This window comes from Octopus sinensis, linkage group LG9 (genome assembly GCF_006345805.1).
Source record: "Octopus sinensis linkage group LG9, ASM634580v1, whole genome shotgun sequence".
In the NCBI taxonomy this organism is placed as follows: Eukaryota; Metazoa; Mollusca; class Cephalopoda; order Octopoda; family Octopodidae; genus Octopus; species Octopus sinensis.
The window spans coordinates 88,492,587-88,507,154 of NC_043005.1; the positions used below are offsets into that span (position 1 = coordinate 88,492,587).

Here is a 14,568-nt window from a genome sequence, read left to right on the forward strand (position 1 = left end):
GGAGAGGTAGACCCAGGAAGACATGGGATGAGGTAGTCAAGCATGAACTCAAAGTGTTGGGCCTCACTGAGGCAATGGCGAAGGACTGAGATCTCTGGAGATATGCTGTGACTGCAAAGACTTGGGCTGCTTCCTGCACCAGTTCCGCATAGCCCCTGCCCATTCAAAGTACCTTGGATTCCAGAACATCTCGCCGTTCTTGAGGAGACCTGTTGAGTCAAGTACATGAACATCGAAATAAATATCAATGGAAATAGTAGTTGTGATACCTGTGCCGGTGGCACATAAAAGCACCATCCAAACGTGGCTGTTGCCAGCGCCGCCTCGACTAGCTTCTGTGCCGGTGGCACATAAAAAGCACCATCCGAACGTGGCCGATGCCAGCACTGCCTCGACTGGCTCCAGTGCTGGTGGCACATAAAAAGCACCATCCGAACGTGGCTGATGACAGCACCGCCTTGGCTGGCTTCCGTGCCGGTGGCACATTAAAAGCACCAACCGATCGTGGCCGATGCCGGACCCCCTGGCACCTGTGCAGGTGGCACGTAAAAAGCACCCACTACACTCTCGGAGTGGTTGGCGTTAGGAAGGGCATCAAGCTGTAGAAACTCTGCCAGATCATACTGGAGCCGGGTGCAGCCCCTGGCTTCCCAGACCCCAGTTGAACCGTCCAACCCGTGCTAGCATGGAAAACGGACGTTAAACGATGATGATGATGATGATGATGATTCAATCTAAATATAGGCAGAATTGAACACTAACTTTAAAATTAAACTACAACAAACACATAAATCTATGTACAACTATATCAGTATATATATATATATATATATATATATATATATATATATATATATATGAAAGAAGGTTTGAAAATGCAATTTTAAAAGATGTTTATTTACTTAAACATCTTTTAAAATTGCATTTTCAAACCTTCTTTCATATATATATATATATATATATACTGATATAGTTGTACATAGATTTATGTGTTTGTTGTAGTTAATTTTAAAGTTAGCGTTTAATCTTGCCTATATTTAGATTGAATGAATGCGGTTATTAAGCTTTCATCTTTATATCATACTATAGAAGACTGTAGGGAATAAAATGTGTATATATATATATATATACATATATATAGATAGATAGATATGCATATCATCATTATCATTATCGTCGTTTAAACGTCCGCTTTCCATGCTAGCATGGATTGGACTGTTTGACTGAGGGCTGGTGAACCAGATGGCTGCACCAGGCTCCAATCTTGATCTGGCAGAGTTTCTACAGCTTGATGCCCTTCCTAACACCAACCACTCTGAGAGTGTAGTGGGTTCTTTTACATGCCACCAGCACGAGGGCCAGTCAGGCGGTACTGGCAACGACCTCACTCGAATCCTTTTACACATGCCAATGGCACAGGTGCCAGTAAGGCGATGCTGGTGACGATCCCGCTTGAATGGTGCTTCCTACATGCCACCGGCACGGAAGCCAGTTAGCTGCTCTGGCAGCGATCACACTCAGATGGTGCTCTTAGCACCCTACTAGCACGGGGCACAAGTGCCAGTAAGGCGATGCTGGTAACGATCACACTCGAATGGTGCCTTTTATGTGCCACTGGCACGGAATCCGGTTAGCTGCTCTGTCAATGATCACGCTCATATGGTACTCGTGCCTGTCATCTATATACATGTATACACACACACACACACGTCACCTCTCCCAATCTTCTGTCCCCATTCTCTCTTCTATTCACTTTATTGTACCTTGAGGGGCCACCCTGACACCTTATCACCACTATCTTTATCTCTCTTCCCATCTCTGCTCTCATTCTTTCCATCCACTCTTGTATAATGTAGCCATGTAGCCCTCAAGCAAGAAACCTGTAGCATGGCTCGGTGATATCCTCACCGTTTGAGAGATATATTAGAAATGATCTTGTGTTAGATAGCAACCATCTTTGGCCATTTGGACCCTGTTGTGTCCACTGCTCTGATTGGTTGGCATTGGCACAGTTTGTCTCTTGACTTATTTCGCGCCAATGTGTAAACCAACCAATCACAACCTTTCAATAAGGTCCCGTGACACTGTTTTTCTGATGCCTTGTTTTGAGCCACCTAAACCCTTTAAAAAGGCTAGATCAACAGACTATTATTTGTCTTAAGTTCTAGTCCTAAGGACTAACCTCTGACCACAAAGCAACTCAACCATGTTCTAGCGACATCAGCCATTTTTTATCGCTGTCTTGTCACTCAAACAGTAAGGATATCTCCGAGCCACACTACAAACCTTGCCCCTGCTCTGATCATTTCACTTCTCAACACTACACATAAAGTTACTTCCCCTCTACTGTAATCCCTTAGTTGAAAGGGACGTTAGTCAAGCAGACTACACTGCAATCTCACTTCTGCTGGTCCCATCAAAAAGAGTACATGATAAATACCAGTCAAGAACTGGGCTTATTGTAATCAACTGCCCCCAACCCTCAGAATTGCTGGTTTGGTGCCTAAATAAGAAATCATTAGTATATTTTTGCATCTTCTTAACATTAATTTTTGCATGTTTGCAATCAGTTAGACAGAATTTGTAGAAGCAGATTTTCTGCGGCGGGATGTCCTTTCAGTTGCCAACCCTTACATGTTTCCAAGCAAGGTCATGTTTTCCCATGGCCAGATATGTTTTTTACAGAATATTTATTTCTTTATTGCCCACAAGGGCCTAAACATAGATGGGACAAACAAGGACAGACAAAGAGATTAAGTCGATTACATCAACCCCAGTGCGTAACTGTACTTATTTAATCAACCCCGAAAGGATGAAAGGCAAAGTCGACCTCGACAGAATTTGAACTCAGAACATAACGGCAGATGAAATACCACAAAGCATTTTGCCCGGCATTCTAACAATTCTGCCAGCTTGCCACCGTTTTGGTGGAATACTGGAAACACATAACTTTGCTAATGTGACGATGATGCTCATTTATAACCATCAAAAGATGTCTACACACACACACATATATCAAAACAGGAAATGTTTTGGCATTATTTGTTCCCCAACAGGAGATATAAAGGTGTACATGCAGAAAAATATGTAAGACAGTTCTTATTAGAAATTCCTCAAAGAATTTAAATAATGCCAAAGTATTTTTTTAATATTCAGTTTAATTTATAATTAATCTGCAAAAACTATTTTTTTAGAATTTTTCAACTCTTATGCATACCTCATACAATTTTGGAGTACTTGAAAATGAAGATGTACTTTAAGAGGACACAGCTTGGATTTTAACCCTATCCACAAACTATATATCGTAAGAAGCCCATTGCATGTGTGTGTGTGTGTGTGTGTGTGTGTGTATACACACACACACAGATAAGAAAAGAAATGGAACAACAATTAACAATTAGAAGTTAATCATTGATATTAAATGGTCATAGTTTAATTAACATTTACATCTGTTTTAGTTTGTTATTTTTGAGGTGAATTTGCATTTATCTCACTGCTCCCTTTCTTATCTGAATATATTAAACCATGGTTTACCATTTAAATTACCAACTGCAGTGACCTGAATAATAATAATAATAATAATATCGAAAAATACCTTAGGAATGAGAACCCAGGTTCAAAATTTCCCCAAGACACCTGATGAAGGCTGGAAGGTATATCAGCCGAAGCATTGTGTTAACAACGAACAATATAAGGACAAATATCCGTCAAATGTAAATAATGTACATAATTCCTCATCTCTTAGATATAGAACAGGACAATGGAGAGTTCTAATCTAGCAAGAGGCTACAACAATGACATCTCTTACACACACATATCGACATTGAGCTGTTAGAAGTAGATATAACAGTGGTTTATTTTACAGGTACATGGACACACTTTCAACTGTTAGAGTTATGGTATAAATATATATATATATATACTAGCTTAATGTGACCCGCTCTACGTGCAGGTAAGAGTGTGGTTGTTACTTTCTGTTGCTTCCTTTCAGCACGTAAAAAAAGCACCATCCGAACGTGGCTGATGGCAGCGCCGCCCTGACTGGCTTCTGTGCCGGTGGCACGTAAAAAGCACCAACCGATCGTGGCCACTGCTAGCCCCTCTGGCAGCTGTGCCAGCAGCACGAAAAAAGCACCCACTACACTCACAGAGTGGTTGGCGTTAGGAAGAGCATCCAGCTGTAGAAACACTGCCAGATCAGACTGGAGCCTGGTACAGCCTCCTGGCTTCCCAGACCCCGGTCAAACTGTCCAACCCGTGCTAGCACGGAAAATGGACGTTAAACGATGATGATGATAATGATGATTCTCCCTCTTTGTTTCTCTCTCACTTTCCCACTCTTTTTTTTCTCTTGGACTCTCCCTCGCTTTCTCTTACTCTCTATCTTTATCTAGCTCTCTCCCATTTATAAACAACAAAAGATCTTGAGTAAGTTGAGAAATAAAATATTTTGAAAGATCAATCATAAATATCAGGCAGTGACAACGGAAAGGTCCGCTTCAAGGCAGACAGCAAAACACTAACACTTAAAAGGGACAGACGAACTTGTGAGCTGAATAAAAATAATATAATATTGGAAACCAAAGTTTGAAGGGATAGAATCTGAGGATAGTAGAGTCACCATGGCTGGCATTTCTTAACGACGGACAGCAACGTATTGACAGTTTAACAGCTGGTGTAAAATTTTGAACTTGATGTAAAAGAAAATTCCTAAACACCAAGTTTTGAATAATCGAAGCCCTGGTGACAATATGATTCTCAGTTGAACAGATAGTCTTTTATTTGTTTCAGGCATTTGATTGTGGCCATGCTGGAGCACTGCCTTTAGTTGAACAAATTGACCCTAGGACTTATTCTTTGTTATCCTAGTACTTATTCAATCAGTCTCTTCGGCCAAACTGCTAAGTTACAAGGATGTAAACACAGCAGCATCGGTTGTCAAATGATTGTGTGTGAGGGGGGAAAGACACACACACATATATATATATATACACGATGGACTACTTTCAGTTTCCGTCTACCAAATCCACTCACAAAGTTTTGGTTGGCTAGAGGGTATAGCAGAAGACACTTGCCCAAGGTGGCATGCAGTGGGACTGAACCCAGAACCATGCGGTTGGTAAGCAAGCTTCTTACCACACAGCCACTCCTGTGCCTATGCAAGGTTTCTCAACATTATTTCACTGAACCACTTTGAGAGACCTTCACTACTTACTTCAATCATCTAACCAGCTTTCAACATCAGTTTTCTGTTCATTAAGCCTGTCTGTGCCCACCACTTCTGTATATAGCGGCACTCAAGTCCCGACTGTGAAAGGTGACCATTTTAAGGACTGTGCAGTGTCTGAACACCTCTGTTATACCAGTACAGAGGATGTGACAGTTTCTGACTTATGTGAAACTAACTGAATAGGATGACAGGAACCTAGATGAAGAGTAATCGATGATGTTGAAGTTTGGCAGCTGATGAGACAACTTTACACCAAACCATTTGTCTTTGGGTCAATGGTAAGAGTCAGTTGTGTGGTTTCTTGTAGATGTCCAGCTGGTGGGAAACTGACAAGAGTTAACGTGGCAAATCTCCTTCAGAAACAGAATGACCACTGGCCTTGAAAAGCTGGAGATAATCAATGTATCTATCCTTTGTCCTAAAGAATGTCTGACTTACCCAATTCTGTGGAAACATGAAGTACTGTTTGTTTAAAAGTTCATCTCTGGAGGCACAGAGTCGCAAAAGATTCCTTCAATAAAAACCAAAGTGGCATCCATTCATAAAGAAAAAATTCTAACAACTTGTTATCTTGAACAACTGCAATCTTGGAATATTACTATTTTTAAATCTCACAATGAGAGATATTCAGCAACAGTACTTTGTAGTAAAGATTGTTTGCCAACATAACATGGCAGTCCTGGTTTAGGACGAATGTTGCTGTAATTTAGCCCCAGGAGACATCATCTCCAGCTGGCTATACGACATAATCTTCTTTATTCTGTTTCAATGCTAATGTATTGTAGATGTCAGTGACTGGTTTTGGTAAGGTGAGATGGGAACATATGACCTGTGTTATACTCGTAGGTCATAACATTCTTTTAGTTGTGATAATCTTGTACGGCTGATCGTGTTATACAGCCAGCTCGAGATGATGTCTCCTGGGGCTAAATTACAGCAACATTCGTCCTAAACCAGGATTGCCATGTTATGTTGGCAAACAATCTTTACTGCAATTTTGGAATTTAAACTAAAGATGGCAGATAGCATCTAAGAGTGCTTAGGTGCTCCACTGACATCAGTAGACAATCAGAGGTGAGTGGCATTCTATGGAAAGATAGTAATGATGTTTTGGAATTTACACTGGATGTTAATGGTAAGAGTTTGTGCTGACTCTTTTAGAAGACTTTCCAACTGAGCATTATGAACAACTTGTCAAAACCCTTGACTTAATTCTGCAATGAAGGGTGAAAAGCTGTCACAAGGCCCTTCTGGGCTTGACCTCAAAGATATGCAATATTAGGACTAAACCCAGAAGGGCTTTGTAAGTGGAATCAAGGAGATAGAAACTGTGCAGAATCCCATTAGATGATCCTAGATCTGTTGGATTAAGGTGGACTTAGGGAGAAGCAACCACAACCATAATCATCACTATTATCTTTGTCTAAACACATTTCCCATTTCATGACAGCCACAGGCCACCTAGCACAGCCACACACAATTATCACAACTAAAAGACTGTTATGATATATAACACAGGTCATATGTTCCCATCTCACCTTGCCAAAACCAGCCACTGACATCTTCAACACATTGAAACAATATTTGTAAAAGCTCTACAAAGACAAAATAAGTCTCTTTCTGAAGACATAATGGATGGCTGAGGTTGTGGATCTTAAACAACAAACTCATAACAGTTGACCCAACTTAAGGAATGGTTTTTATGTGATCTGATTCTTGGCCATGCTAGAGATTTAATATTATCAATTCTCAAAAGCTGACCTGACTTCAGGTATCATTTCTTTATACAACAATGCAACACACACAAATGGAATTTTACAAAGACAAAAAGGTATGACAGCAAAAACAAAACACCAACAAAACATAAAATGCTTAATATGTATTTGTGGAATTGGTAGGTTGAAAAAGTTCTCACCTCTTCCAGTGGTTAAAAGCTCTGATTTTTTCTCTACAAATCCAATGTACAGTTAAAGGAAGAACCGAAAGGAAATTAAAAGACATCTGTGTGTCCAAAGACCCAGTCATTGGTGACTCAGCAGTGCCAGGGGTAGGAGGTAAACACCAATGACTTTCTAAATCCCTTCTGAGATTAGATGGGAATAAATTATTCTCAGACCAGAGACTTTGCAAGACTGAACTCTGCAAAAGAACACTAAAGGCACTCAAAGACTAGCAAGATGACTTTACCTTCTTGTTATCATGTTTCTGGTGAAATACACAGCCATTGTTTCTATTTATTTTGAAATAAAGAAGATTTAAGGGAAAATAGTTTCTCCAATATTAAGTTGGTACAGTTCTATATTTAAGAGATGAGGAATTATGTACATTATTTACATTTCTCAGATATTTGTCCTCAATTTGTTTGTTGTTAATACGTTTCAGCTGATATACCCTCCAGCCTTCATCAGGTGTCTTGGGGAAATTTTGAACCTGGGTTCTCATTCCTATGGTATTTTTTGATGTTCTGGTGTAACTATATTCAAGCCAGGTGGTATTGGCTTTGAGTTTCTACATCTACACAGAGACTCAAAGCCAATACCACCTGGCTTGGATATAATGACACCACAACATCGAAAAATACTTTAGGAATGAGAACCCAGGTTCAAAATTTCCCCAAGACACCTGATGAAGGCTGGAGGGTATATCAGCTGAAACGTTGTGTTAACAACAAACAAGATGAGGACAAATATCTGTCAAATGTAAGCAATATTATCAAGTTGGTGTTTGGCACATAAATTCATGATATTTTGATGGAAGTTTTTTTTTAGATCACTTTAAACAGGAAGTTTGCATCATAGAACCAAGGATGGTTTCAAGTAGGTTGGTAGCAAAAGGGTTAAACTACACCTTACCGTCCATTATATTGGATGATTTAGTCTGGGATTTATTGTGATTACATAAAACAAATGACTGGAGGGTCATGGTTGGGGGTGCTCTAACCCTATTTCTATTGAAATACACTGCCTTTATTTCAATTAATTTTGAAATAATGAAGAATTTAGTAAAACTGTTTTGTCAATATTATGCGGGCATTAAGGCAGCATGCTGGGCGAAATGTTTAGCAGTAGTTTGTCTGTCTTTATATTCTAAGTTCAAATTCTGCCAAGGTCGACTTTGCCTTTCATCTCTTCAGGGTCGATAAATTTAGTACCAGTTGTGTACTGGGGTCGATATAATCGACTGGACCCCTCCCCAAAAATTTTGGACTTTTTGCCTAGAGTAGAAATGAATATTATGCAGGCATTTGAAACCTAAATTAACAAGACATTTTGATGAAAAGTTTTAATTTAGATCACTTTATAACAGGAAGAATATATCAGAGAAAGAAGGAATAGCTTTGGGTAGGGTGGCATCAAAAGGGCTAAAATAAGATTGTAACAAAGAACCAGATGTACTCTTGGTTAGGTGACAGAATAAGGTAGTAAGCTGGCAGAAATGTTTACGCGCTGGGTGAAATGCTTAGCGGTATTTCGTCTGCCTTTATGTTCTGAGTTCAAATTCCACCGAGGTTGACTTTGCCTTTCATCCTTTTGGGGGTTGATTAAATAAGTACCAGTTATGCACTGGGGTTGATGTAATCGACTTAAATCGGTTTTCCTCTCTGTGTTTGTCCCCTTGTGGGTAGTAAAGAAATAGGTGACAGAATAATAAAAAGTCCCTCCAACAAGCTTGTAGAATTTCTAAGAAATTTTCCTCAAAACATGTTAAGTTTTTACTGTTTTTTTATTCAAATAACTTTGGTATATTGGTTCTGTTAACAACAGATTTTTACAGGAAGAAAAGAAAGAAAAAACATTAAGAGTATACAAGATCAAATTATTGAAAGAAAAAAAAAACCCCAAATCTTCTGCACCAAGGAAACAAAGAAAAAGAAAAAAATGGTGGGCAGAATTGAGCAACAGAAGATGGGGAAAGGGAATAGTGAGTTGTAGACCCCTGAACAAAGGCATGTTCAACTATGCCTCACTGTCATGACCACAATGGCATTGCTGTGGAGAATGGCCAGTTATACTCTCTGGGGCTCATTTCTCAGATGGACCATAGTTATCCTGATTTTGTGGAGGAAATGTTGATCCAATTTCAAGTACAAAAGGTGTCATATATCGGATGCTCCCCACCCTGCTCCAAAGTAACCTGTGTCACTTCTCCTTCCCTGCAGCATTTGTAATAAATGTTAATCTGTGAACGTCATAACGACGGGGAATTAACCTGTCAGCGAACTGAATCCGTCACACTGTTTGGGGGATTTCTCTTGACGTTTTTTCCCACTCCACTTAATTATATTTATTCATTCTTCCTTGAATAATCTTCAGCTTCAAGCTTCATCTGGACAACAAAGGAATCCACTGTGACCATCTCACAAGGAAAATCTCATAACAAAACATATTTAAATGCGTGTGTCTGTATATGTATGTATCAGATACATAATTAACCATACATACACACATATATAATATTCTTTATTTTTATCTTTTGTTTGAGTCATTTGACTGCAGCCATACTGGAGCACCTCCAAAAAGGGTGTTAGTCGAAGAAACTGACCCCAGGACTTTGTAATCTTAGTACTTATTCTATCGGTCTCTTTTGCTGAACCAGTAAGTTACAGGGACATAAACACACCATCGGTTGTCAAGCAATTGTGGGTGGGGGGGGGGTGCAAACACAGACACACTAACATACATATATATGATGGGCTTCTTTCAGTTCCCGTTTACCAAATCCACTCGCAAGGCTATAGTAGAAGACACTTGCCCAAGGTGCCACACAGTGGGACTGAACCCAGAACCATGTGGTTGAGAAGCAAGCTTCTTACCACACAGCCACGCCTGCACCTATCTCTATCTTTAGTTTTAGTCACCAGACTGTGGCCATACTGGGGCACCACCTTGAAGAATTTTAGTCAGATGAATCAACCCCAGGTCTTATTCTGTTGATCCCTTTTGCCAAACTGCTAAGTTATGGGGATGTAAACACACCAACACTGGTAGTCATGTAGTGGTGAGAGACAGACACAGAAAAACACATCCACACACATATACACAACAGGCTTCTTTCAGTTTCCATCTGTTAAATCCTTTCACAAGGCTTTGGTTGGCCCAGGCTTATAGTAGAAGACATTTGCCCAAGGTGCCACGCAGTGGGACTGAACCCAGAACCATGTAGTTGGGAAGCAAACATCTTACCACACAGCCATGCCTGCACCATATTTTTATGTGTATCATATACATCATCATTATCATCCTCGTTTAACGTCCGTTTTCCATGCTAGCATGGGTTGGACAGTTCAACCGGGGTCTAGGAAGCCAGGAGGCTGCACCAGGCTCCAGTCTGATCTGGCAGTGTTTCTACAGCTGGATGCCCTTCCTAATGCCAACCATTCCGTGAGTGTAGTGGGTGCCTTTTACGTGCCACCGGAACAGGTGCTAGGGGAGGCTGGCAATGGCCACAATCGGTTGGTGCTTTTTACGTGCCACTCAAGGTGGCACTGGCATCGACCATGTGTGGATGGTGCTTTTTACATGCCACTGGCATAGGTGCCAGGGTAGGCTGGCAACAGCCACGATTGGTTGATGGTTTTTATATATATAGAACAAGCAGAAAGATAATTTTTTTTTCAACACGTTAATACTGAAAAGTATATATAAAAGATAGAATCCTTTTAGGAGCAGAAAAATTTGCTGACAAATTTTTCTGCTCTTAAAAGGATTTTATCCTTTATACATATTAAGTATTTACATGTTGGAAAAAAAATTATTTTTCTACTTGTTCTACAATGCGGTGCCCCAGCATGGCCACAGCTTGTGAGCTGAAACTAGAATCAATCAATCAATCAATACATTTCAACGCTTCAAAAACAAACTTACGTTTGTTTACATATGATGAAATATATATATATATATATACATACATACATTATGTGTATATATACATATAATGTATGTATGTATAAATTCATTTGTATATATATATATATATATATACATAAATTTATATGTATGTATGTATATATATATATATACATATGTGTGTGTGTGTGTGTGTAAACAAGAGAGACAGAGAAAGGCAGAAACAAGGAAAATGCCACTTATATTTGAACACAATACAAATATTCCTTTAAAAAAACTTTTCTTTTAATTTTTCTAAATTTAATTATTTAATCGTTACAGTCTCAAAATGACCGAAACCGATACTGAAATGTTCCTTATAAAATTATTTTAGCATTTTCTATCTTGACTTGTTTTTTCATATATATATATATATATACACATAAATTTATATATATATATACACACACACACACACCTTACGGTACAGCCTCTATCTGACATTTTACCAATTCTGCTTGCTAATCAATCACTTTCTTCGTTATCTTCGTGGTTCTTATTTTATCAAAACTGGAGGCATAAAGGCAGGATTTGAACTCAGAACATGCTGCAGAGTATTTATTCTGATGCTTTATCAAAGAAAAGAGAGAGAGAGAAGGAAGTAACAAGTGTAATGGCAGAGACAAGGTGATGAGAAATGTCCTTTATTGAATGTTATGTTGTTGTTGTTGTTTCATTTGGTAGCAACAGAAACTAAACTCAATTTCATAAAAGTCTCAGAGTTCTGTTTGTCGGTGATCACATTGCGACTTTATTAGTTTTATATTCTCATGCATACATGTGTGCACATACATACACACACACACATATATATTTCTTTACTACCCACAAAGGGCTAAACACAGAGGGGACAAACGGATTAAGTCGATTACATCGACCCCAGTGCGTAACTGGTACTTAATTTATCGACCCCCGAAAGGACGAAAGGCAAAGTCGACCTCGGCATAATTTGAACTCAGAACGTAACGGCAGACGAAATACGGCTATGCATTTCACCTGGCGTGCTAATGTTTCTGCCAGCTCGCTGCCTTCATACACACATACACATATATATGTATAAAATGTACTCAGCATTTAAACTAAGAGCTACCGACAGTTTCTAGTCATAGAGACAGTGAGATTAGGCAGATTTATATATCATGTATTGAGTCTCCAAGCAATCTTCAGGCTCAGGACAAATGGTTAGTTCCAAAGACTGCTTGAAGATACATGAACACATTATATAAATCTGCCTAACCTCAGTGTCTCTTTGGCTAGAAACCATTGGCAGCTCTTAGTTTAAATATTCTGTACAGTAAACGATATTTACCTCTCGCTGGATGGAGTATTTTTTTTGTTGATCCCACCTTAATAGAACAATAAACTATACACACACACACAACCAATATAGTAGATTTCTAAACAGGACTAATTAAGCCGTTTCTCCATACACTGGATAAAAGGATTAACAACCTGAATCGAGTTTTGAATCTCATTGGATACTCACCAGAGGTGTCTACATCAGTTTTTGACCAATTCCAAAGAAGCATGCTACCAATCTGTTTATACGCTCAACAATTCCAGTAGTATATATATGTGTGTGTGTGTGAATGTGTGTGTATATATATATATATATATATATATATATATATATTTAAGGGCATAGAAATGAATTTTATAGCCTGTATGCTGAAAACGCCCTTAATTATAATTATATATATATAATTTCACACTAATCAGTCTTTTTTTATATGCTGGCCACTGACAAAAAAATCTAGTGCTCTTAGCTTAGATTTTCTTGGGGCCGGCCAGATTGGAGCAGTCTAACTGGCTGAAACTGCAATGATGATCTGTAACTCAACTGAAGATAGAAAGCTCCAAATGACCCGTCCTTGTTTTCTATTGTCTTTCTTTGTATTGTCTAAAAGTCTGTTACGTTTTTGTTCCATTTTTTGTTTTGTTTTAGATATATATATATATATATATATGTATATACACGCACACACACACACAAACACATATATATATTTCTTTACTACCCACAAGGGGCTAAACATAGAGTGGACAAACAAGGACAGACAAAGGGATTAAGTCAATTACATCGACCCCAGTGCATAACTGGTACTTAATTTATCGACCCCGAAAGGATGAAAGGCAAAGTCGACCTTGGCGGAATTTGAACTCACAACGTAACGGAGACGAAATACTGCTAAGCATTTCGCCCGGCGTGCTAATGTTTCCGCCATCTCGCCGCCTTCACACACACAAACACATATATGCATACAAATATATTTACATATATAATGCATACTCACACACACATGTATATATAATACACACATCCCATACATTTACATGAAATGATGAAGTCAGGCTTTAAGGATTCTTAGGTGTGTATTGAGGACATTTTATTTGGGGTTTATTTTGACAAATCTTGATTTTGCAAAAAATTGAGGAAATATTTAGGCAAAAATAAAACCGGAAAACAAGAAGAAAAGAAATTTGTATTCCTTCCTATGTTCAAAAGACCAAGTAAAAATTCTAAGAATTTCTTTTTCCTCTCTTCATTATTTTACATACATGCAAGTATGTTTATATAATATCATATATATGTATGTGTGTGTGTGTGTGCAGTTGCTGGATTTGTTACAATCTGCGTTTTTCAATGTGCAGGATGCTAGGAAAGGCCAGGTACTGAATTTCCAATACTCTTGAGCAATTTAAAGTTGTCGTTTGATGATTGTGTGCTGTAAGGATGCATATATACCTCTCCGCATTTCTTTATAGATGAGTACACACAGACAAATGAATATATATATATATACACATAGGTACAATCCAACTGAGGGATAGTTCCAAATGTAGCATGTGTATAAAGCAAGAACACAAGTGGGGTTCAAAACTGAACTTGTGTTCTTTTATATATATATATAATCAAAATAAGCAACAAGTATATCCGAGGTAGAGTAGTACAACTGTTTCATGCTACTTCATTTTATTATATACATAAAAAATTAATAAAATGAAGTAGCATGAAATGATTGTACTACTCTACCTTGGATATACTTGTTGCTTATTTTGATTATAATCACCCCATTTGATTTATATGGATAATACCATACAAAATTCTGGTGCCTTTGACTTAAGTACCATATTCATCTGAATCTAAATTTTGCTGATCTTATATATATATATATATATATGTAAAATAAAATGGTTTTCTCCAAATTTAGATATGAGCATATTCTTGGGATTTTAATTTGTTACTAAGAAATAATGGTGAAAACAAAAGGTGGGTGGGGACATAATGTTCTGTAAAAATGGAAAGGGGTTTATTCCAAAGAAACAAACTTCATCACCATCATCATCATCACCACATCAGCATCATTATCATCATCATCATCGTTATCACAACATTATTTACAAATGATGAAATGTCTCCAAACCATTGCTATTAGAGAGAAAGAAAATGAC

General features: G+C 38.3%; 1 protein-coding gene across 1 annotated transcript in view; it reads left to right on the forward strand.

Annotated features, from left to right (window-relative positions):
• LOC115215459 (organic cation transporter protein-like) overlaps positions 1 to 14,568 on the forward strand; it is a 463,156-nt gene that overhangs the window by 217,097 nt on the left and 231,491 nt on the right. The window lies entirely within an intron of this gene.